The sequence below is a fragment of the Myotis daubentonii genome, chromosome 9 (assembly GCF_963259705.1).
Source record: "Myotis daubentonii chromosome 9, mMyoDau2.1, whole genome shotgun sequence".
In the NCBI taxonomy this organism is placed as follows: domain Eukaryota; kingdom Metazoa; phylum Chordata; class Mammalia; order Chiroptera; family Vespertilionidae; genus Myotis; species Myotis daubentonii.
In genome coordinates, this window is record NC_081848.1 from 5,110,550 (window position 1) to 5,135,232 (window position 24,683).

The following is a 24,683-nucleotide window of genomic DNA, read 5'->3' on the forward strand; positions in this document are numbered from 1 at the left end:
CACACCTGCACTGGCTGGCCTGCAGCCAACATCTGGCTCAGGAATAACCCTTTGATGTCCCAAGCCACGGACATGGGCTTGCTTGTTGCTGTAGAGTAACCTCACAAAAGCCGACTCATCGAAGGTAATTCATGCTATTTTTAATTTTTTTTTTCTGGTGGTTGCCTTACTGCTAATGATCTTTTTTACTTCAATTTTGAAATAAATCTGCGTTTTTCTCTTCCCCTGAATATGGACCTCAACATGTACTTCTCACTGTCATGATTCTCAGCTTGTCCCACCATGTTAGGTTTGTGTAAAAATATTAGTTCTAGATTATTGTGGGCACACTCTTGTTTTCGATTCCCGCTTCCTTCTTGTTTACCCATATACTTCCCAGCACACTCCTTAATTAATGTTTCTTTTTGCCAGAGTACTTCCTCCAAGAGTTTTCCACAAGGAATATACTGAGGTCTCACCTGCCTGGCACTACCCTTATTTTGATCTTATATTTAAATATGGGTGACTTGGATATAAAATCCTAGGTGTGAAGGTGTTCTTTTCCCTGAAACACTGAGTATATTATTGTTATACTAGAGGCCTGGTGTACGAAATTCGTGCACGGGTAGAGTCCGTAGGCCTGGTCTGCGATCAGGGTCAATCAGGTTCCCCACCTCCCCACCTCCTCCTTCCCTCGCTCCCTCAGTGCCCCGCTGCCACCGCTGGTCACCTGCTATGTTCCACACCGCCGCCTGGTGGCCAATGAACGTCATAGCGAGCGATAGAACTCTAGGTCGAACTCCCAATGGGACAATTTGCATATTAGCCTTTAATTATATAGGATTTTACAACTCTTTATCCCTTTATGATACCATTTAACATTAATCTAATTTACAGTTTGCCTATTTGTTCATTAGCTGAATCCATTCTTCTATCCAACCCATCTATTAAATTATTTCAACTATGTTTTTCATACTGAAATTCCCAATAGCCTCTTCTTCATAAATGTGTGTTCCCACTTCATGCACCAATATCCTCCCTTATCTTTTAGAGAATCATTATTATAATTACTTTTAATACTTGTTCTGTCTAGCTTTTTAATTGTTTTGCCTGCTATCGTTTCTTATCCTTTTTAAGAATTAGAGTTGTACTCATTAACAATTTCATTGTTTTCCGCTGTGACGCTGTAATCCTCAGAGGCATCAGCCATCTTGGCAGTTACACACACTGAGCGGGAGCAGATGAATCTCAGGCTCCAGCTTGTGCCCGTCCAGGTGGACAAATCACCTCAGTGTCCAGCCAATGTCTAACCATTGACCATGAACCATCACCATCCCATTCCCTATTGGTGACCTTGACTCCTATTAGGAACCTCCCTTAGGAGGTGTGTGTGTGTGTGTGTGTGTGTGTGTGTGTGTGTGTGTTTGGAGGGCATCAAGTTCAGAGTGGTCTGGGTACCTGTTATCCTCACCCTGGTCCTCACTCTACCTGTGCTTCAGCTCCACCTCGATGTACCTGCTGAAGGCCCAGCCTGGCTTACACTGCCCCATGGTGATGACTGTGAGCAGAGGTCTCCTTCCCAAGGCAATGTAGGGCTCTCCTCCTGCTTCTCATGTCCTCTACCTTACATTCTTTTATTTAAAATTAAATCTTTATTGTTGAAAGTATTACACATGTGTCCTTTTCACCCATTGACCTCTTTTAGCCCCCCCTCCCCACCAGGCCTTTACTACCCTATTGTCTGTGTTCTTTGGTTGGTCTTTTCCCACCCACCCATCCCCGCCTTCCCTCTTAGGTTCCACAGTCTGTTCTATTTTTCTGTGTCTCTGGATCTATTTTGTTCACCAGTTTATTTTGTTCATTAGATTCCAGATATGAGTGAGATCGTGTGCTACTTGTCTTTCTCTGACTGGCTTATTTTGCTTAGCATGATACTCTCCAGGTCCCTTCATGCTGTCTCAAAGGGCAAGAGATCCTTCTCTTTTACTGCTGCATAGTATTCCATGGTGTAAATGTACCACAGCTTTTTGGGATCCACTCATGTACTATTGGGAGAGATCAACAGTAATATAGTCATAGTAGGGGACTTTAACACCCCATTGACACCAATGGCTAGATCCTGCCCACTCTTCGGTAGTTTGTTATAACATCCTGAAGGGACTAAGATAGTGACCTTGGGCAAGTCCCTTTACCTCTTTATCCCTCAGTTTTCTTTTTGAGCCTCAAATTGTATGACTAACTGTGGGGACCTCTCCAGCCCTGAGATTAGAGCAGAGACCCCCAACTTCACCCTCCCCGACCACCCTTCCCCATCTCCGGAGCCAGGGATGGAGCCCGCAGTACACCTTTGTTGTGACATGTGATTGACAAGTGCAATCTCAAGCCCCAGCTTCCCCACTCAGCCTTCCTGCTGCTGATGCGCAGCTCAGAGTGGGTTGACTGCCAAGTCAAGTAATCAGGAGGTAATAGCCTGGTATCGGATGAGCCCCCAAGGCTGGCAGCTGAGCCTGGAAAACTCCATCCCCATGCTGCCTGTGCCATTCACAATCAGGAAAATAATCGCGTAAAGCAGTCTGGCTCGGATCAAACCCGGCCCGACATGCACAGTGTAGGAACTGCTGGCACCCTGGTCTGAGGTGGTCATTAGGACCTGCTTGGGGCTGGGCTGCCCAGAGTGCCAGGCGTGCTGTGATTCACTTGCCCCTGCAGATCGGACTCTGTTCCCCACCTGCAGGGATGAGTCTTACAGCCTCCTTGCCCAGCACCCCTGGTGTTCCCCTGGGGCCTCCCTGCCACCTGTGCCCGTTGCCTCTTTCCTCCCCCTGTCTGTCCATCCTTGCTGAAATTCTCATGAAGTGCTGATTTTATTGCGACAAGTGGCAGTTCATTTTTTAAGGTAAATAATTAAAAGGATCAGTTATTTTAAATGTTGATAGTACCATAATTCATCAAAATAATTTATCACAGTTAACTGCCTCTTAAATATGATCTTATAAATGATGCCTTCTGAAGCTAAAAGTCATGTGGATTCAATCAGTTTGTTTAAAATTGACTGTCTGCTTTGAAATCTTCTAAGAAGGAAATCATGACAAATTCCTGATCAGATAAACACCATTCCATTATTAAAAAGGATTAAAAAGAAGCATGAACTAATTTGAATAGACCTAGCAATTTCCTGGGCTTTATTCTTCTCTATAAACCTGACTCTGTATAAAAACTCTATTCTGGTTTCCTACCATAAGCAAGAGATTCCTTAGCAGCAGCCTAGAAACAACCTTACCATCTTGGTGACATATACTTCACCTGATGCTCACTTGGTGCTCCAATATGGACAGTGTACCTGCTCTCATCTCTGCTCATCTCCCGTGGCGTCCCCATAGCAGGACAGGCGTGATGAATCACCATTCCAGCCATGACATTCACCTTAGCCTTCCAAATGCCATTGCTGAGAGGAGTATCACAGATCGCCACAGCAATGTGGCCGTTGTGACTCAGTGGATCAGCCACCCTCAGGCACTGTCCAATGGACACCTGGGACAGCTGATTACTCTTCCCAAAGGCCCACTGCTGGGATCCTCCTGACCCGTGGCACTTCATGAGTCGTGGTGGGTCTGATGATTGAGTTTCCGACATATCCAGGCAATGGAGACTACTTAACAGCAGTTCAGACTCTTTGTTATAAATGCAGATCTGATTTGGGTCACTAAAGTCACATACCTTAAGAGGTCCCTTCCGACTTGGGTGGCCCGGGGCCACCGGACCTTGCTGGTCTGTAGGTGATAGAGCCTTCCATGTCGAAGGACATCAGGGAGCTTTGGCCTCTGTTGATAAACATAGGCTGCTGGGGTTTGGCAGTGGGCAAAGATATCTGCATCTCTGGGTAATGCTATCCAGAAACCACTTAAGTGATTTACAGTCTAACTTCTTCCTCAATTCGGCACGCTCACTGACATTTCCATAGCTTCTTGTCCTCAGATCAGATTTTTACAAAATATATATTTTTAATGATTTCAGAGAGGAAAGAAGAGGGAGAGGGAGATAGAAACATCAATGATGAGAGAGAATCATTGATTGGCTGCCTCCTGCATGCCCCCTACTGGGGATCAAGCTCACAACCTGGGCATGTGCCCTTGACTGGAATCAAACCTGGGACCCTTCAGTCCCCAGGCTGATGCTCTATTCACTGAGCCAAATGGTTAGGGCCAGATCAGGTCTTAAGGAAAAATACTGCTCCTCATATTCATCCAACCAAATGCGTGCCGGCCTCAGGGAGCTCTGTGCCACGGTGTCCTGGCCTTCAGGAGAACCATGTCGCCTTTTCCTGAAAATGTGTCCAACTCCAGAGCAAGGGACCAGAAGAGTTTACTCCACACGCCCAAATCCCAAAGGAATTGTCTACGTTCCCTCCGCCTGGATTTCCCTGCCACAGTCATACTGCCCAAATCCATGGAAACAATCCTCCAGCCATCGCAGGTGACTTAGCTCCTTCCCGTCCTCCGAGCTCAGAGAGGGGAGCCAGACCCCATTTGAAGGGCAGCCCCCGCTGACCCTCCGCACACCCCGGGGAGGAGCTGTAGGCCAGTGTGTCCGCACTGATGTGGCCAGCACTGGGCACAGGGCCGCGGCTGGTCCTCCCAAGTGGCGGCCAGCACTTCAGTGGCTGCGCAGGGACACCAGGGCTCCTGCATGGGCCGCGCAAAATTCTATTTATGTTTATTAAAATGGGCATTAACATTTGCCAACTCTTCCTCCAATGATCCCTCATGCTTTGTTTCTTGCTATTTACTTTCTCTAGGGAGGTGTTTTTGGACGTATTCACCTAGTTCTCCTTTCAAATCATGGAAGTCACTGCCGTCAGCCAGGAGGGTGACTCGTGGAGAAGCAGCTGGTGCGCGTCCCGGACGCTGTGCACAGCCTGGAGGAAGCAGACAAGGCTTTCTTGTAGAAACAAGTAGTAGCACTAGCGACGGCAGCTCTGTCGGGTAGGACTACACGGGGCGCTCCCCGGGTCTGCACATCCTTATGGAGCCCGCGCCGTGGCTAATGAGCATGTGGAAGGCATGCTTCCGATACCCCAGGTCTCTCAACTCCTGGTCATGTTGATTAAGTCACACCAACTGAGAGGAGACTTTCCTGTTGCCTTTTCTGCATCTTCAGTCTGATGATCTACCACATCATCAATCTTGTTTGCTTTGAACTGTAATTCCTTTAAAAATATTTTTATTGATTTCAGAGAGGAAGAGAGAGGGAGAGAGAGAGAGAGGGGAATTGTCTGTGGGGCCCAGACCCCTTGATGGGCAGGCACATTCTTTTTTTAAAAAAATATATTTTATTGATTTTTTACAGAGAGGAAGTGAGAGGGATAGAGAGTTAGAAACATCGATGAGAGAGAAGCATCAATCAGCTGCCTCCTGCACACCCCCTTCTGGGGATGTGCCTGCAACCAAGGTGCATGCCCTTGAATGGAATCAAACCTGGGACCCCTCAGTCCCCAGGCCCATGCTCAATCCAGTGAGCCAAACCGGCTAGGGTGGCAGGCACATTCTTAGTGGCTGAGCACCTCACTGAGGTTGAAATAAACAGAGGGCAAAGCAGTTCAGCTCACAGATGCAAAAAGGCATCCATAATAGAAACAGAGAACTTGACGCTTCCCACTGTGGACCTCTCAGAGTTGAAGGGCCATTTTCACTTTCCTGGAGCAAAAGCTGCTGGAGCCTTAAGCTGGTGCTGGAGGCTGGGCGTGAACTGGCTTGAGAGTCAGACGCTCCAGGGATGCAGGCACCGAGGTGGGGACGCTTCTGTGGGCGTTACCTCCAGGAACCAGGTCTTCAAGGTGAAGATGAAGATCCCAGAAGACCCTCTGGTGAATCCGGATGCCGCAAGGCAGGATGCCGGCCCTCTGGGACCAGGGCTGCGGGGTCTTCCTCCTGCCACAGTCCAGGTCCAGCCTCTCTGGCCGCAGCGCGCAGAGCTGGTTTGGAGGAACCGCAGTGCTGGTGACCAGTGACCAGTGGCCTGTGTGGTGGCAGCCAGCATTTTGCCCAAGCGGGGTTGGGGGTGGGGGGTGAGGGGGGTGAAGGGGGTGGGCTAGCCTGAGCTGCAGCCCCAGTGAGAGCAAGAGCGCCCCCCAAGTGGCAGGTCATTAAACAGTGGGGGCAGCTGGGATTGTGGGAGATCAATGATGCACACAGATCACTGACGGGCTGGGCTTGGGAGCCACTGGCTCCTCGGATGGGCGATCCCGCTCTGTGGGATCCCCTCTCTGCGGCCAAGGTCGCAGGGTGGGGGGTTACCAAGGAGCACCAGCCTGACCCCCGGACGGTGGGGCGCCCAGAAACCCCATCAAGCTGAGGAGCAGCACCCTGCGGACCGACGCTACGGGGTGCCTGCCAGGGAAGGGTTTGGGGAAAACCTGGCCACTCCCTTTAATAGGGCCTTCAGGCTGGACCTGGGCGCAGGAGTTGGCCCGTCCTAGGAGGGTCTTCCTCAGGGACCCTCAAGATTCGAGCTCCCAGAGTTGCTTGACTCCACCTAGAGTTTTAGGGAACAGACCCCTTCCTCTCTCTGCACCTCCTCTCTCACTCCTCCTAGAACCCCCCTTGCTGGCCTCAGGCCTTCTCAGACTGACAGGGATTTCTGAGCCCAGGGATCAGAGCGGGGGCCGCGGGAAGAGAATCTCAGAGACAAATGTGAGCTGCCTACCGAGAACCCTGCGCCTCACAGTCCACCAAGTCCTTCTAGTCCAGCTGGCTGGATGCCCGCCTGTGGTTTGGGACAGAGCACTATGCGGTCCTCTCAGACCCAGGTGGGGGAGGTGGTCACCGAGAGAAAGGGCCCCCAGAGCTGACGTGCAATTTAACACAGTTATTACATACCTGATTGTGCTAAACCAGGGGCGGCACTTAGCTGGATTTGTCCCTCTATCCCTCCCCGCTTCCTTCCCCATGCAGACATCGGAACTGACATATGCCCGGCCAGCCTGGCTCAGTGGTGGAGCATCGGCCTATGAACCAGGAGGTCATGGTTCGATTCCCGGTCAGGGCACATGCCCGGTTGTGGGCTTAATCCCCAGTGGGGGACATGCAAGAGCCAGCCCATCACTGATTCTCTCTCACCATTGATGCTTCTATCTCTCTCTCTTCCTTCCTCTCTGAAATCAATAAAAGTATATTTTAAAAAGTGGATTATAGCACTTTTTCCCACTGAGTCAAGAAGCATCCTGGGAATTTTCCACCCCTCCCAGTAGCCACTGACAATCCAGGGCGCTAGCTGGAGAGGTGAAACCCGTTTTCCACCCCCGTCAGGCGTTTAGGGGAATGCAAAGGTTTCTGTTGAAAGACAGGCTGCTGAGGTGAAAGATGAGAGCACATTTGGAAAAGGAAGCAGCTGATCCGAATGAGAACTGGAGAGTGGGCGGTGTTCATTACACCCACTTGTGCACCAAGAACACCGTCGCTGGGGTTCCCCCTGTGGGCCCACACCCTCCGCTGAAGTGAAGGAGGGAGAGGAGATTGGAAACAAGTCCTCAGGCCTCTCCTTCCCGGGTCTCCAGCTCTCCCATGGGGGTGGCCTGTGGGGTGGTGAGATCAGAAGCGAGCGCTGGAAGGCCTACCTGGGACAGGAACTTTGTTCGCCTGTTCTGTGGGTTCCCTGTCCCGCAGGGGAGCATGCTGTGCTTTCTGGGGTAGCTTCCCATCCGTGCACTGTACTTGCCTCCATCTGTGACTCTGGCCACACAGTTTCATTTCCTGGTTTCTTCCTGTTGCCAGGAAGCTCTTGACATACACAACTAGTATTAGCCAGCGCCCCTACCCCTTTTCACAGGACGAGGCCGAGCCTCCTCTCTCAGCCCTGGCTAATGTTTCCTGGTCTCCCAGCTCCTTGTTCCCATCCTCTCATCACCACTCGCCCTCTGAGGAGGGGGTTATGTTAAGGCTAACCGTCGGGGTGGCCATAGGAGTCCCTGGCTGCACATGGAGCAGGGACCCCTGGCATCAGAACCAGGCTCCTACTTCACCACAAATCTCCTCTTTCTTTGAACTCCCCTTTTTGTTCCTGGGTTCATAACCGCCCAGGGCCCCAGTGCTCACAGCCCAGCGTTCTCTCTGATTCCCTGGGCCAGAGACTACTGGCTGCCCTCCACTGACCATCTCATTTCCTCCAGTGACAACAGAGTCGCTATTTCCCATCATCCTTTGCAGCTGGTATTGGCCATGTGCCTAAGTTCTGGACAATGCGATGTAAGAGGAAGTGTTCTAAGAGGGAGCTGCCTCAGAGGGAGATCTCTGCCCTCTCCCCATTCCTTCCTATTGTTGCTTGAAGGGTACAAGGATGGAAGAAGCTTCAGCAGCTACTTTGATTAATGACGTGACCTTGGGGATGGAAACCACATGCTGGGATGTTAGAACAGAAAGAGAAGAACCCTGGGTTCATGTTAAGTCTGGAGCGGCCATGCCCTCCCGGACTGGCTTCCTCCAGGCCTCTTTTAGGTCAAACACTTTACCTTGGGTTTCTGTTGCATCGCCATACCTAACCCTACACATGCTCCTCTTTGTTTCCCACAGCCTCCTAGGGGGTGGTGACTCCAGTGAGCTCTCCTCCAACACACCTCCTGCGGCTCCTGGCTATCTCTCCCCTTGGAGCCCCCATTATCCACATCATTATCCAGATCTAATGTCTTCAAGAGACCCCATTCTTCTCAATAAAGAACAAATGGCTTCTTCTGGTATCCAAGACCTTCCATCTCTGGGTCTCCACTCACCTTTTTAGTCACACCTCCTATGTCCTAAGGTTAGCCGGTTGATCCCCTGAATCTCCATCGACCCCACACTGCTCTGCCTCTCTTCTGTGGCTCCAGTGGTTCTCCTGCCTGTCAAAACCCTACCTGTCATTCAAGGCCCACCTAAAAGTTGCTTCCTCCATGAAGTCTTCCCACTGCCTCTGAGCTAGGAGTGATGGTCTCTCCTCTGTACTCCCATAGTAAGTTGTTTGTGGCTCTCAGGGTTGACCTGATATTATTTCTATCTCTGCTGTTTACCAACTAGGGTCCTTATAGGACTGGATTAGTCTTGTTCATTCCCAAATTCCCAAAGCAGACTGGCCTGGGACCCACACATAGTAGGTCCTTGGTAAATGTCAGCTTACCAAGGTGACCCCCACTCCCTATCTCTGCCAAATCCAGGGCCCATGCAACTGTGCCGAAGTCCCCCCTGAGGGTCCCAACCCCGGGGTTTGTTCTCAGCTGTCCCTCTCACTGTCACACAGCCATTCATTTGGCAGCAGCTGCAGGCAGACTGGATTGGAGGAGGCAGGGCCTGGACCGGCAGACAGACGGTGCTGCTGCCTGAGCAAACAGAGATGTCAGCGTTGATGTGGGGGAGCGGGGCTGCTCGTTAGAGCTGCTAAACTGCTGTCACAGGCTGGCTCCTCTTCAGTGACAGGGTCACCTCTCCCCACCTGGGTCCCTTGCTTGCTCACCACCCCCATCCCCTCTGCTGACAGCACTGACCTGTCAGGGCGCTGCTCTCACTCACTAATCCAAAGGCCACGGAGCATCAGGGCCGTCTCCACAGAATACAAGGCCATTTGTCTTTCAGGAGGGATGGCCTCTCTCTCAGGGGACTGCTTGCAGCCTCCTGTCACTCTACAACTGCAGTCAGAGGAACCAGGGGAGAGAGCTGGTTTGGGCCAAACTTGACCTTGGATTTGGGGTGTCTGGAATCTTTTGCACTTGAGGCAATGAGTTCTACCTAAGTGAAGTCTCAATTAAAACAGTAACTCACTACCAGGTCGCAGGGCCAGAGAGACTTGAATCCACATTTGAATCCCATAGGCCTATAGATTACAGAGATGCTGGTCACTGGGGCCCTGGGGATGAAGGTGGGTGCGCACCACCAGCTTTGGTGCAGGCAGTTTGCACAGTCACTTTTGGGAAGATATATGTCCTTTGGAACCTTTTCACACTAACCTAATGCAGTAATAACGCAAGTAAAAGTACACAGCCTTTGAAGTTGAGCTACCAGGGTTCAAATTCCAGCTTGGCTAAGTGATAGGTGACCTTGAGTATGTTTCTTAACTTTTCTGGATGTATTTCCTTATCCATAAAGTGAGCATTCACAGATCTTGTGCAGATGATATGAGATAATACAGGTAAAGCACATGGAAAAGCTTCCAGCATGCCATAAATGCCTAATAAGCTCTGCTTATCCACTAGGATGGAAGCTTCCGGAAGACAGGAATCTTATTCATATTAACCCCTCAACGTGTCTTGCGGGATCTCAATGAATGCTTGTGGAGTGAATATATGTTCATCTAGCAGTAAGCTTCAGGATGACTGGAAATGCACCCCCCCCCCATTCACCTGGGTCCCACAATATCTACTCTACCACTCTGCATACAATAGATGCTTAATGACTACTGATACATTTAAGCACAAGGCAACCTGGCAATTCTGGAAGATGTCTTATATATAATAAAGAGTACTTTAAAGTTCTTAACCAATGACCACATTTAGGGGATTTCTCAATCTTCTAGAGCCACTCTTAGGCACTGGCTAAGTCACCCCTCCCAGAGCGCAGCAGCTTGACCCAACATAAGGAGGCATGGGAAGGGCCCAGGACTAGATGTTGGGAGACTTGGGTGCTATTCCTAGATCTTTAATGATTTCATCATTTGGCCCTGGAGAGTCACCTCTGTCTCTGAGCCTCAGTTTCCACATGGGTAGTGTGAGAGGTTGGTTGGATGCATTTCCAGGTTGACTTAGTGTGAGCCTGACAGCATTCTGATTTTAAGGTGTCAGACTTTTGCCAGGACCTAAGTCTGGGCCCGTGTGTGATTCTGCAATTCCTTCCTCTGGACCAGGGACCCAGGAGCATACTTTCACTGTGTCCTCAGGGCCAAACCAAAGGCCACCCTCCCTTCGAGCTGACTCTGGAGGAGAGGGCCACAGTGGAGAGGTTGGGGGCATTGCTGCAGCCACTGGCCTCCTGGTTGGAGTGGTAGTGAGGGTGAGTAATAGCAAGAGTCCCATTTTCTGAACCATTTAGACCTAATCTTCTGCAGGAAACTCCATAGTACCTCTCGGACGGTCCCTTACTCCCAAAAGGGAGCCAGTGGTGGAGCATGGAGGGTGGGGCATGTGGGGGGCATGATGAAGGGACCAAGAGACAGCATTGCTATTTTATCAGTCCCAGTCATCTGCTTCCAAGGGACCATGTTCTGTGCAGAAGTCTCACTGGAAAAGACCTAGGTGGAGCCCCTTGAAAAACCCTCCTTCATGTCAACATCACCTACTGAACCTTGTAGCCTGTATAGCACCCTTCAACCAGCCATGACCTCCCCCTGGTACTGAAGTCTGGAAAACTCTGGAGTCTAAGGCTTTGCTGCCTTTGGAGGCTACAGAACAGGCACTTCATTTTCTCAAGTCTAATGGAGTCACCTGCCCAAACGCAGTCATGCATGTCTGAGGGTGGGGCAGCTGCTGAGCTCTCTGCTCTCCCAGCTCCCGGGGACTTTTGTGTCTTGTGTGATGGGGCAGCTGGGAGCCTGGACAGGGCAGGGAGCCACAGGAGCACCCTGATTGCCAGGGTCAAGCTAAGGCTCTGTTGTGTGACTTTGGGTCATTTACTCTCTAAGCCTCAGTTTTATTATTGATAAAATAGGTAGTGTTCTATTAAGAGCAAATGAGATACAGAGGATGAAAAAGATGTTTCAAGCTGTAAAGTGCTGGGCATAATAAGAGGTGCAGTCCACCTCCTGGAGAGGGGACTCCCCCTTTGGAGCCATGAACTCATTCTGACAGAACTTATTGTCTTCCCCAAGAAGCTCCTCCCTCCCTCCTAGAGCTCGCCGTTACAGTTTAATCCACCTAATTGAAAGACTGCTGGACCAGCCAAGGAATCTATCAAAGGGAAAGAGGAGATCCTAGTGCCATTGGGCTCCCTGCACATTTGTCCTTTCAAATCCTGGTAGATAATTCCATTTCTGCATTAGAAGCAAGGCTGGGGTTTTACATGAGAGGAAGAGACAGGAAGAGGAAAGCAGAGAGCACAGGATGAGGCCAGATGCTGTGGGGAGAGCTGAGGCTGTTGGGGCCTGAGGGGCTGTCTTGGGTGGGAGAGGCCATGCCAATGGCAGAGAGCAGCCAAGACAGAGGGGAGCACTGCCCAGCTGAGAAGGGAGCTTACTTAGAAGGTAAGGGGAGGTGATGCCAGACAATTACAGCTCTTCTGCCTCTCATGGATGAGGAAGCTCAGACTGCCCTGGAGCCAGCTTTCTGACAGCCCACTCCCTGCACAGAAGTCGGGGTAACTCTTCTCAAAAGACTCGGTCCCTAATGAGGGTGGAGAGAGGTGGGGATGGTGATAGAGGCCTGACCAGAAATTCTTCTAGGAGAATCCAACCCAGTCTGACATAAGGGAGACAGAATTTTCGGGGAGAAGACTGAAGGCTAGGGACATTAGGAAAGGTACTCGATGGAGGGGAAATGCAGAGTGTGAAAAGGACAGGGCCACACCTACTATCTAGTGCAGTGATGGCGAACCTTTTGAGCTCGGCATGTCAGCATTTTGAAAAACCCTAACTTAACTCTGGTGCCGTGTCACATATAGAAATTTTTTGATATTTGAAACCATAGTAAAACAAAGACTTATATTTTTGATATTTATTTTATATATTTAAATGCCATTTAACAAAGAAAAATCAACAAAAAAAAATGAGTTCGCGTGTCACCTCTGACACGTGTGTCATAAGTTTGCCATCACTGATCTAGTGCATGCTATTTACAAACTGAAAAATTCCATCCCAAAGAAACTCCAGGAGGGGGTTACTGATCTCCCTTTATGAGAGAAGAAACTGTGTGTTGGAGAAATTTAGTACAAGCAAGTGTGTTGCCCAGTCAGCATGGCTCAATGGTTGAGTGTTGACCTATGAACCAGGAGGTCAGGGTTTGATGCCGGTGGGGGGCATGCAGGAGGCAATACATGTAATTCTCACAATGACTATTGCGAGTCATTATTCTTATCCCTGTTTACAGAGGTAAATATTGAAGCTTACCTAGGAAATGTAGATTGTGCCTTTTCCACCTTGATCCACTCTCTGAGGCTCTGTGTTCATGGGCCCTATTGTTGGAGGGAGTACTGGTTACACACAAGGAGACTATGCCAACCAAGAAAAACATCAGCACCTTGGACAGGATCTAAGGACTGCTCAAGACCCACTACTCCAATAGATAAGGTGGTGGAATCCAGGGCTATGGAGTGGCATTAGTATTTCTAAGATGATGCAATTTGGGGTACCAATGAACTTGAGCTCACAGACCACCAGGCTGGCCCATGACTGTTGTATTTGGAGATAGGACTGCTCGAGCAGAAGGGATTAACAAATGAATCCCTGTTTCGGAGAGGCTCCAGGCCATCCTACCTTTGAGAGGCTGAGAGAAGCTTTAAAGAGCCTATAAATGCAGATATATTAGCCGAGAGGAGATACAGCACAGGTGAGGTACATCTTGAAGGGGTGGGGGTTGCAATGGGCTGGGAGTGTGCCAGAATAAAGCGCCTCTGGCTTCTGAGGGGTAGCATGGGAGGTCCTGAGCAGGTCACTGAGGACAGCGTCATAATTTTGCCTCTGGCTGGGACCTGTGTTGGAGTCAGGATGGGGTGAAAATATTGGTCAGTGAATTCTCCATTACTGAGAAATCTGTTCATGAAAGTGGTCACACAAAGACACATTCATGCAAGGAGACACCAGGGAAGAGAGGAAGGCACATGGACACACATATCACTAATATGCACGGAAATGTATGAAGGACCTGCTTGCACTTTTATCCACACACATGCTGTTGGCTAGCCATCATAGGACGGTATCTGAAGGCCAAGAACGATGATGATGATGATGATGATGACGACGACTTCCAGCTGGCTAGGTCTTTTGATCCCTCCTAAAAATTCTGTGAAGTAGAAAATATTCTTACCATTTCTCAGATGAGAAAACTGAGGCATGAGGAGGGTTAAACAGCTTGCCCAAGATTATGTGGGTAGTAGGAACATAACTGCCACTTGAGGAGTCCAGGTCTTTCAATTTCATGTCAAGAGCCACTTCTCAGAGACTAAAAAAACAATCCCATTTACCATCGCACCAAAAAAAATTAAGCTACCTAGGAATAAACTTAACTAAAGAGGTAAAAAACCTCTACTCAGAAAACTGCAGGACGTTGAAAAAAGAGATAGAGGAAGACATAAACAGATAGAAGAACATACTGTGTTCATGGATTGGTAGAATCAACATCATTAAAATGTCCATACTACCCAAAGCAATCTATAAATTCAACGCACTTCCCATTAAAATACCAATGGCATACTTCACAGATCTAGAACGAACTCTCCAAAAATTTATCTGGAATAAAAAAAGACCCTGAATAGCTGCAGCAATCCTGAGAAAGAACAAAGTAGGTGGGATCTCAATACCAGATATCAAGCTGTATTACAAAGCCACTGTTCTCAAAACTGCCTGGTACTGGCACAAGAATAGACATATAGATCAATGGAATAGAATAGAGAGCCCAGAAATCGGCCCGAACCAATATGCTCAACTAATATATTTTTTTTTATTTTATTTTTTTTATTTTTTTTTTTATTGCTTAAAGTATTACAAAGGGTATTACATATGTATCCATTTTATCCCCCCGCCCTAGACAGTCCCCTAGCCTCCCCTATCACCCAGTGTCTTATGTCCATTGGTTATGCTTATATGCATGCATACAAGTCCTTTAGTTGATCTCTTACCCCACTACCTCCTGCCCCCCAACCCTCCCCGGCCTTCCCGCTGCAGTTTGACAATCTGTTTGAGGCAGCTCTGCCTCTGTATCTATTATTGTTCAAAAGTTTATAATGGTCTCTATTGTCCATGAATGAGTGAGATCATGTGGTATTTTTCCTTTATTGACTGGCTTATTTCACTTAGCATAATGCTCTCCAGTTCCATCCATGACGTTGCAAATGGTAAGAGTTCCTTCCTTTTTACAGCAGCATAGTATTCCATCGTGTAGATGTACCACAGTTTTCTAATCCATTCATCTACTGATGGGCACTTAGGCTGTTTCCAGATCTTAGCTATGGTGAATTGTGCTGCTATGAACATAGGGGTGCATATATCCTTTCTGATTGGTGTTTCTGGTTTCTTGGGATATATTCCTAGAAGTGGACAAAGGAGGCAAGAACATACAATGGAGTCAAGATAGTCTCTTCAATAAATGGTGTTGGGAAAATTGGACAGATATATGCAAGAAAATGAAACTAGACCACCAACTTACACCATACACAAAAAAACCTCAAAATGGATAAAGGACTTAAATGTACGACGGGAAACCATAAAAATTCTAGAAGAATCCAAAGGCAACAAAATCTCAGACATATGCTGAAGCAATTTCTTCACTGATACAGCTCCTAGGGCACTTGAAACTAAAGAGAAAATGAACAAATGGGACTACATCAAAATAAAAAGCTTCTGCACAGCAAAAGAAACCATCAACAAAACAACAAGAAAACCCACTGTGTGGGAAAACATACTTGCCAATGTCATATCTGATAAGGGCCTAATGTCCAAAATTTATAGGGAACTCATACAACTTAACAAAAGGAAGATAAACAATCCAATCAAAAAATGGGCAAAGGATCTAAATAGACACCTTTCAAAAGAGGACATTCAGAAAGCCAAGAGACATATGAAAACATGCTCAAAGTCACGAATCATCCAAGAGATGCAAATCAAAACAACAATGAGGTACCATCTCACACCTGTCAGACTGGCTATCATCAACAAATCAACCAACGACAAGTGCTGGAGAGGATGTGGAGAAAAAGGAACACTTGTGCACTGCTGGTGGGAATGCAGACTGGTGCAGCCACTATGGAAGAGAGTATGGAGTTTCCTCAAAAAACTGAAAATGGAACTTCCATTTGACCCTGTGATCCCACTTCTAGGAATATATCCCAAGAAACCAGAAACACCAATCAGAAAGGATATATGCACCCCTATGTTCATAGCAGCACAATTCACCATAGCTAAGATCTGGAAACAGCCTAAGTGCCCATCAGTAGATGAATGGATTAGAAAACTGTGGCACATCTACACGATGGAATACTATGCTGCTGTAAAAAGGAAGGAACTCTTACCATTTGCAACGGCATGGATGGAACTGGAGAGCATTATGCTAAGTGAAATAAGCCAGTCAATGAAGGAAAAATACCACATGATCTCACTCATTCATGGATAATAAAGACCATTATAAACTTATGAACAATAATAGATACAGAGGCAGAGCTGTCTCAAACAGACTGTCAAACTGCAGCGGGAAGGTCGGGGAGGGTTGAGGGGCAGGAGGGAGGGGGGTAAGAGATCAATCGAAGGACTTGTATGCATGCATATAAGCATAACCAATGGACATAAGACCCTGGGGGGTAGGGGAGACCAGGGGATTGTCTAGGGCGGGGGAAAAAAAGGGGGCACATATGTAATACCTTTTGTAATACTTTAAGCAATAAAATTAAAAAAAGAGCCACTTCTCCTGCACCTCAGATGAAGCCAGTGGTCCAGGCATGCCTGTTCCGTGGGCCCAGGTCAGCTTCTCAGGGTAGGGGAGAGTCAGGCCAAGGGGAGTCTGGTCAATGCAATTGGGAGGGTTTCTCTAAAGAGCACAGGCTCTGGAGAAGGTAGACACAGGTGAGAATATTGCTCATAGCTGTGTTATCTTGGGCAAATTCATCAGCTTCTCCGAAGGTGACATTTTTCAGCAGCAAAATGGGATGAACAGAATCCACCCCATAAGTTGTGTGAAATAAGAGAAGAAATATGAATGGCCTAAGTCAGTGCAAAGAGATACAGAGGAGTCTGTTTATCCCAAGTGTCCATGAGGGGTGAGGTCTAGCGAGCAGGTGGTGGCAAGGGCAGCAGAGTGTCAGTGGAGGAGAAGAGCAAGGGGACTTCAAAGGGGTTTTCTCGACCTGGGAGCTTGACTTCTTTCAGATCCAAAGGATCTCAGCCCTTGAGGTGCCAAGTAGGACCTCCTGCAGATACCTGTGTGGGCGGAGGCCAGCTCCCGGGCAGTGACAGGGCGTGCAGGGCACAGCCTGGGGAGGTTTTGTGCCTGGAACCCCAGGTAGGGGAGAGACCCCAGGTTCTCTTGGGGCTCTGCCTGCAGTTTCCTGCCATCAGCAGGCAGGACACAGGCTCCTCATGGGCACCACGGCATGTGAGGCACTACCTCTTCAAGGTTGAATCTGCTGAGGAACTATTTGACCCTGGCGTGGACAAGTTCTCAGCTGGTAACTGATTATTGTTAAGACTTGGTCACACCTGCTTATTAGCAATTATGCGTGGCCTCTCCAGGGTGCTACAGGCCTTCCGTCTTCCTTCCTTCCTTCCTTCCTTCCTTCCTTCCTTCCTTCCTTCCTTCCTTCCTTCCTTCCCTCCCTCCCTCCCTCCCTTCCTTCCTTCCCTCCCTCCCTCCCTCCCTCCCTCCCTCCCTCCCTCCCTTCCTTCCTTCCTTCCCTTCCTTCCCTCCCTCCCTCCTTCCTTCCTTCCTTCCCTTCCTTCCCTCCCTCCCTCCCTCCCTCCCTTCCTTCCTTCCTTCCTTCCTTCCTTCCTTCCTTCCTTCCTTCCCTCCCTCCCTCCCTCCCTTCCTTCCTTCCTTCCCTTCCCTCCCTCCCTCCCTCCCTCCTCCTCCCTTCCTTCCTTCCCTTCCTTCCCTCCCTCCCTCCTTCCTTCCTTCCTTCCCTTCCTTCCCTCCCTCCCTCCCCTCCCTCCCTCCTCCCTCCCTCCCTCCCTCCCTTCCCTCCCTCCCTTCCTTCCTTCCTTCCTTCCTTCCTTCCTTCCTTCCTTCCTTCCCTTCCTTCCCTTCCTTCCCTTCCTTCCCTTCCTTCCCTTCCTTCCTCCCTCCCTCCCTCCCTCCCTCCCTCCCTTCCTTCCTTCCTTCTCCTGGGGAGGCAGGTTTGCAACCGTGGCCTTCAGGGGCTGGGAAGCAGCATGGACCACCCAGGTGGCCCCCTGCGGCCCTCGGTGGCCTGGCCTTGCTTAGATCCCAGGGGGCTGCCTGCTTCTTCTCACAGGGAGGGTGTTCCGGCAGAAGCTGGGCAGCCTGACAGGCTGGCTGCTGGCCCAGCCTCCTTCACAGAGCACCTTTTCTTTCGTGCCTCATTTCCTTCTGTCGCCATCCCCATTTTACACATAAGGAAGCCACAGCCTTAGAGGGGTTACATAGCAGCAGTCACCCCTTAGAGAGCCTACCCGGCGTGCACCCCTTCCTGCAGAACTGTCCCCTGAAGCCTTGGGTCTGACTGCCATGAAAATACCACATGGCCTCAACCACACCCTCCCCTCACTCCATGCCCACGGCTGCCTGGGCCGGGGTGGGTTCCTGGCCCACGCTGGGCCACTCAGAGGCTCTCTTCTGGAATTGGAGAGTCAGGGCACAGTTGGTGGGATGCTGCATCTGGGAGATGATGGAGAACAGGAACCGGGGTGGCCCATTTGAATCATATAAAGAAAGCCAGTCTCTAGGGAAAGACATGAGAAATAGATTCACAGAGGCAGGGAGAGGGGAGAGAGGGGGAAAGAGGAGAGGGAGAGGAACAGAGAGAGGGAGAGGGAGAGGGAGAGAGAGGGAGAGGGAGAGGAAGAGGGAGAGAGAGAGAGAGGGAGAGGGAGAGGGAGAGGGGGAAGGGAGAAGGAGGAGGGAGAGGGAGAGGGAGAGAGAGAGGAATAGGGAAAGGGAGGGGGGAGGGAGGGAGGGAGGGAGGGAGAGGGAGAGAGAGAGAGAGAGAGAGAGAGAGAGAGAGAGAGAGAGAGAGAGAAGGAGAGGGAGAGAGAATGGGAAGTCACGGAAAGACCCAGAATCCCCCCTGTCCTTTGCTCCCCACCTCCTTGCGAGTCCTTGCTGTACTGGCTGCCCTCAGGTTCCTAGAGGTAATCTGTGTCCTTTTCTTGCTTGAGAGTTTCCTACCCTTAACCCCTTAGCAAGCTCAGCCCTGGAGGTCAGAGGCTAGGGGCTCCAGTGTCCCTTCAGAGGTCAGGGGCCAGGTTGGCTCCTGGAGAAGGGCAGGTGCAGCTCTGATTCCAGCTGCAGAAAGGAGAGGGGAGGTGCCCACTACAGACCACCGCAGTGGCCATTATCCCCTGAGGAATCTTCCAGAAGGATGGCCCCCTGCCCCCCCCCGCCCCCCAGCCCAGGAAAGCCTAACACAGGCGATGCTCAGGCAAATGGAGAGGGAGGCACGTGCTGGCAGCCCTGGTTTTTAAGAAGGGAAGGGAAACAGTGAACATGAGTAATGGGCCTGGAAGGAGGCATACGAGATAACACTGAATAATAACACGTCAAAAACTACAAGATGTATTTTTTTATTTCCCAGTGGAGTTTCCATTGCACTAATCCATCACTGTAGAGCAGGCGAGATTATGCTTCCCCCAAAAAACCCTGGGAGATAAATGTGAGTAAATTAGGGTTTATTATATTATTTGGGGCAATATCATTTCCAAGTGGGCCCTTATTAAATCACTGCTTCCGGCCGACTCCGCCCGCGGCCCGGCCTCTGCACCTGGCTTCACCACTCTCCCCAGAAGCTGCTCTGTGTTTCTGTCCCCCCCTCCCCACCCCCGCCGTTTCCGGGTGGGGGCGGGGTGCCTCTGGCCAGAGCTGCAAGGGAGGCTGAGGTGCTGCTGGGGGCCTTCCCAGGAGCACAGAACCACAGCCTCCTGCGTTGCGGAGAAGCACATGGAGGTACCCCGCCTACAGCCTCACTTCAGAGCTGGGAACCTGAGGCCCAAGGAGGGAAAGTGAGTTGCCTCAGGTCACGCAATGGCTGGGGATGGAGTTGAGACTGGCACCCGTGCTGACTCCCAGGCCAGTGGGCCCTCGGTCTCCTGGGCCAGCAGCAGAAGCCGGGGAATCTAGGGGTCTTGCTGGTCCACCGGGGGACCCTCCCGTCACCCCAGGAGACAGGAGAGATGGGTCTAGTCTCCGTGTGACCACAGAAAGGTTGGGTGAACTTGGGCGAGTGACTCTTTCTGAGTCTTTATCTTTATGCTGAGAGGCTGGCAAGGACTTAGCGGTTCCCAGACCGTGTGTAGCAGTGGGACTCTGGTTGGAACCTTATTTGGGAGTCTACCATGTCACGGAGTTAAACGAGGAGCTTCCCTGACGGAAGAAGAGGAATGGAGATTGGGTGCCCTTCCTCAGTTTCCCCCTACCTTTCCCCCCTGGTTTGAAACGACTGAGCCCATTTTAGCTTCTGACAGTGGCTTCACCCTGCGTGCCCTGGCACCCTCACGCAGTCCTGCTCACTCTCCCAGGACGAGTGCCATGTGGCTCCCAGCGCAGAGGCCGATGGAACCACGCAAGACCAGCCCTGCTGTCTCGGTCCCCTGTGCGATTCCATGAGCTCAGCCCGAGGTGAGCACGCCGTTTCCAGGTACTGGCTGCGTGATCCTGGCGAGTTGGTGTTGTTCTTTTTACCCTCTCCGAGTCTTTCTTCTCATCTCCAAAACGGGATAATAATAATTTTGACCTCATAAGGCAGTGAGGTTTAAATGAAAGAATACATATAGGATACTTAGCCTGGAAGCCAGCAGGTGGTGAGTTATTGTCATGATTTTCATTATGAACACGTTGGTGTTTTTTAGTGAGGCTTACCTAAGGACTTACTACAGAATGCAATAGATGCTAACAAGTGCATACATGGTAACTGCCATTTTATTAGTTATTATGATAGCAGGCACCACGGGGAACCAATTGTGATACATTCCTGTTCCCACTCTCAAGGGACCTTCAAGCCCTGCCCACCACGGGGACATGGGCACTAATGCTGCCCCCGGCTGGGCTCTGGGCTTCAGGGGGAAAGTGGGAGCCGGCCGGGGAAGGCAGGAGCCTCAGCACAGGCGCCAGCAAAGGCTTCGGAGAGGAGGCGATTGCTCTTCGCTGCACAAATGGCACAAACCAAGCAGCTCCGACAATGCCGATGCTGAGAGACAGAGCGTTCATGGCCACCTGCTGTGGGGGGGACGAGGGGGGACGGGAACTGGTGCCCAGTGCGTGCTGGGCTCCCGTGTGGCAAGAAGGGAGGAAGTACAGGGTCAATGCCCGTACGAGTGCTCACCTGAACTTTAGAAATGGCTGCGATGGTAATTCTTGTCATGTGTATTTTACCACAATTTACAATTAAAAAACAAAATGGTGAAAAAACACACAAGATCCCATGCACCATGCTTCTGATGCCCCTGTTCCCGAGGCCAGAGTCTGGCCTGGCTCAGCACCCACAGGGGGAAGTGTCATCTGGGGGGTCTGGGGGGAAACCCACTTCTACGCTCATGCGCTGTTGGCTGCTGTCAGACTGAGGTTCTTGCTGAAGGTTTGCTGGTGGTCGCTGTGGCTCCCAGAGGCTGCTCTGGGGTCCTCTCCCCTGGGCCTCTGCCACCTTTGTGCCTGGTATCCTGGCCAAATCTTTCTCTGCTTCCACCGCCCTGACTGCCCTCTGTGACCAGCAGGAGGAGCTCTGCTTTCAAAGGCTGAGGTCAGTCCACCTGCATCGCCTCTTCTCTTAAGGTCACTGATTTGAGACTTGAAATACATCTGCAGAGCTCCCGACAGTGGCACCTGGGTTAGTGTTTGAAGGAATGATCAGGGGAGGGTCCTGCGGGGCGTTTTAGAATCCTGTCTCCCAGGGGATGTGTTCTTAGACTAGAGATGGAAGGATAAACAGGATTTCAAAGGGTGGAGAAGGGCATCCCTGATAGAGAGCCCGGAGTGTGAGATGTGACACGCCCAGGGCTGGACTGAGTGTCTGTGGGGTGGGGTGCTGGGCGGAGAGGTGAGGTCAGCCTGGGTGGCCACACCAGGTGCTGAAGCTCCCCACTGGCCCAGGGTGGGGGACTTGGAAGGTGTTTAGGACAGGAACAACCACCTGGGATGGCTTTGGATGAGACAGCATGCGAGTGCGTGAGTTCGTGCGCGCACACACGCGCACACACACACACACACACACACACAAACACCTGAGTGCACTCCGGGGGACCTCTTTGGACCAGAGCAGTCTGGAAAAAAGCAGAAATGTTCTCCTTTGCCCAGCAGAAGAGGGGTATGGTTTCTTTCTTCCTTCATTGGTTATTCTCCATCTGTTCATCATAGAGTGCCTACTGTGTGCTAGACCTGTCCTGTGCTAGACCTGAGGACACAGCAGTGAGCAGGATGGGCGTGATCCCTCTCCTCTATGTGCAGCTCAGTCTGGAGAGGAGAAAGGAGATAAAGAGGAGACGCCTACACAGAGCGGGGTGTAGTGACAGGGGAGGCATTGTGTGCTACGGGAGCCCCCAGGGGCCCCTCACTCCAGGACCTCATTTGAAGTGGATGGAGCAGGAACCCCTTGCCCCACCCAAGGGTCAGAGAGTGAGAGTGAGGGAGGCCAGTGCAAGGCCTCCAGGGGGTGCTCGCTCTTTGCCAGGAGGCCCATGATGGCCTGAAATGCATGGTTCTGGGGGGGCAGGGGGGCAGAAGGAGGTACAGAACTGTTTGATCAGAGCCTGGCCCCCAGGAGAGAGCTAAGTGCCGTTTTGCTGGCAGCTGCAGCAAAAGGTATGATCATTAGAAGGTGGCATTTCCCGTTAAAATTGTTTCCATCAGCCATTGACATTTTCCTGTTCCTTCTGGTCAGGAGACCTTTCCGTGCCACAGATTCAAATGACTCAAGCTTCAAAATTCCTTTCCTGCTGGAAAGAAACCCAGACGAGCCACCCTGGGGTGACATCTGCATTAGCCGAGGTTAAAAAAGCAGATGAACGAGTGAGTACAGCAAGGCCGCAAGGGTGTGTGTGAGGTCCCGGAAAACACAGTGTCTGTGTCCTGTGCAAGGGAACTGGCTGGCGTCCACGACAGTGGCAGGCCCGGGTACGGGGCCGTGGCCCTGCAAGTACGTCCACTACCCACGACGGTGGAGACAAAGAGCCTCACTGGGGCCTGTGTGTGAGCATGTGCCTGGGGAACGGTGTGAGGGGCTGTGCCCTGCGTTGGTTTGTACGGATAGTGCTCATCCTTCCCCAGGGATTGGCTTTCTTGTCATGTGTGTATAGTATACAGTGGGCGCTCAGTAAGTGCTCTGTGGACTGAGTGGTGATGTGTCCTGTGCTGCCTCAGGGGCTGGCGTAGGTCATGAAGGAGAAGCACTGCTTTAGTGCAGGGACACTGTGACATGGGACACATGGGCACACGAGGGAGTGAGCTCCTTGCCCTGGAGACCATTCAAATGGTGGCTGAGTGAATGAAGTGTAAGCTCTCTACCCAAGTGCCATAGTGTGGGACACAGGATTGTCAAGAACTGGTCCCATCTCAGCGTCCCTGATTGTATGTGCTCTTTCATGCCTGTCTGCACGTGCTGTTAGCATGACCGGGAAGGCCCTTCTCGTTCTTGACTGGAAACGGAGTCATTCCTCCAGCGTGTGCTCAGGTGTGCTCTCTGAAGATTCCCACTCCCAGGCAGAACCAGGTTCCTCTCTTTCCTTCTTTCGGGGCCGCTCTGGTGGGCAGCTTAGCTCTGACCACTGTGAGTGCTCACCGTGCGCCTGCACAGCAGACAGCCCCCCTGCAGACAAGGCTCCGCGTGGCCTCCCGAGGGCCTAGCACGGAGGTGCCATGACACCAACAGATGCATGGGAACTGTCTGCAGCAGGCACAGGGAGTGACAGTGGCCTGGCAGGAAGACGAAGGTGCCGTCCTGACAGCAGGATCTTCTGCTCCCTGCCCACCCCCTGCAGCCCCGATTCTGTGACCACAGGAGTGGTCCTTTTTGGTGGCCTCTGGTGCAGCTGGAGAGCCTGTGATGCCCCGAGGAGAAGACATGAAGTGGGTGACTGTTCAGATTCCTGGTGACTGGTGAGAAAGAAACCCAGAAGAGTCACCCTGGGGCGACATCTGCATTAGCCGAGGTTAAGAAAGCAGATGAACGAGTGAGTACAGCAAGGCCGCAGGGGTGTGTGTGAGGTCCCGTAAAACACAGTGTCTGTGTCCCGTGCAAGCCTTCCCCAAGCCTGGGCCACTGGGAGGAGGGACTTAGGACTCAGGCCTGGGGGAAGTTTACAAGGCTCCTCCCTCACAGAGCCCAGAGGATTGTTCTGGGGAGACCCCAGGAAGGAACAGCACTTTCTGAGAGGCCAGGACTGGGTGAGCCTTGAAGGTCCCCACTCTCAGTTGACATTCCACCAGAGATACAGAGAGCAGCGATGCAGACATGCACAGAGCAAGTGACAGGGGCGGGGCCATGGAGGGCCCTTCAGGGGTAGGTCAGCTGGGCTGGTCCAAGCTGAGCAAGCAGGGCAGCTCGGGCTGTAGTTTGGGGGGGGGTGCACATAGCAGTAGAGAGACCTGGGAGATGCAGAGGACAGCATCCTGGACCTGAAGTTGCAAGCAATGGGCTGCAGTCTGGCTGTGCCACCTCCTAAGCACATAACCTTGATGAGAGTCTCGCATCTGTCCAAACCTCAGTCTTCTTACCTACACAAGAGGAGTCTGGGGATGAAGCGCTTGGGCCAACTAATTGGTACCTAGCCACACAGCTGGCGCACGGACTTGGCCCTGTGCTCTGTCTAGCTGTTAAGCCAGGGCCTCAGCCAGTACTCCACGTTGCCTTGCAATTCCTGCCAGGCCAGTTCCCAGGATCAATGTGAAGATC

The 24,683-nt window shown here is 51.0% G+C and overlaps 1 pseudogene; it reads right to left on the bottom strand.

Moving 5' to 3' along the window:
* Nucleotides 1-3,403: 3,403 nt before the first annotated feature.
* On the bottom strand, nt 3,404-8,500 carry LOC132241708 (polypeptide N-acetylgalactosaminyltransferase 11-like; annotated as a pseudogene).
* Nucleotides 8,501-24,683: the final 16,183 nt, after the last annotated feature.